This window comes from Priapulus caudatus, unplaced genomic scaffold (assembly GCF_000485595.1).
Source record: "Priapulus caudatus unplaced genomic scaffold, Priapulus_caudatus-5.0.1 Scaffold1741, whole genome shotgun sequence".
Lineage (NCBI taxonomy): Eukaryota > Metazoa > Priapulida > Priapulimorpha > Priapulimorphida > Priapulidae > Priapulus > Priapulus caudatus.
In genome coordinates, this window is record NW_014578802.1 from 29,143 (window position 1) to 30,109 (window position 967).

Genomic DNA, 967 nt, shown 5'->3' on the forward strand with positions numbered 1-967 from the left:
AGAGAGAGAGAGAGAGAGAGAGAGAGAGAGAGAGAGAGAGAGAGAGAGAGAGAGAGAGAGAAAGATACATAGCGCGAGGGGGGGATAGGGCGCGAGAAGAAGAGGCAGAAAGGGGAGCGGGAAAGAGCCATAAAAAAGGGGATAGCAAGATCTAGAAGGAAAAACCGAGAGAGAGAGAGTTCAAATGTGCGACTGCGACAGACACGAGGATTTCGGCAAGCGGACGTCTAGAACTTGCTAACGAGAACACGAATGCACGCACGCACGCACACACACACGCGCACGCACACGTACATACACACAGACACACACGCGCGCGTATATATATATATATATATATACGGATCATATTATATATTATATAGATAGATAGATAGATAGATAGATAGATAGATAGATAGATAGATAGATAGATAGATAGATAGATAGATAGATAGATAGATAGATAGATAGATAGATAGATAGATAGATAGATAGATAGATAGATAGATAGATAGAAAGACAGATAGAGAAAGGGAGAGAGGAAGAAAGAAAGTCATTTGGCGCAATAATAATATGATATATTATATATATTATATATATATAGGTGCGTGTGTACGTGCGTGCGTGCATGTGGGTGTATGCCCGCTTGTGTTTACACACTAAGAAATAAAGGTTGAATTTAGGGTGTAAATTTGGGNATCTAGAAGGAAAAACCGAGAGAGAGAAAGAGTGAAAAAGAGAGTATGTGTGAGACCGTGAGAGAGAGCGATAGGGAAAGAGAAAGAGAGGGAGAGGAGGTGAGGGGGTAAAGAGAGTGAGAGAGTTAAAATGTGCGACTGCGACAGACACGAGGATTTCGGCAAGCGGACGTCTAGAACTTGCTAACGAGAACACGAATGCACGCACGTACGCACACACGCACGCACGCACACGTACATACACACAGACACACACACACACGCGTGTATATATATATATATATATA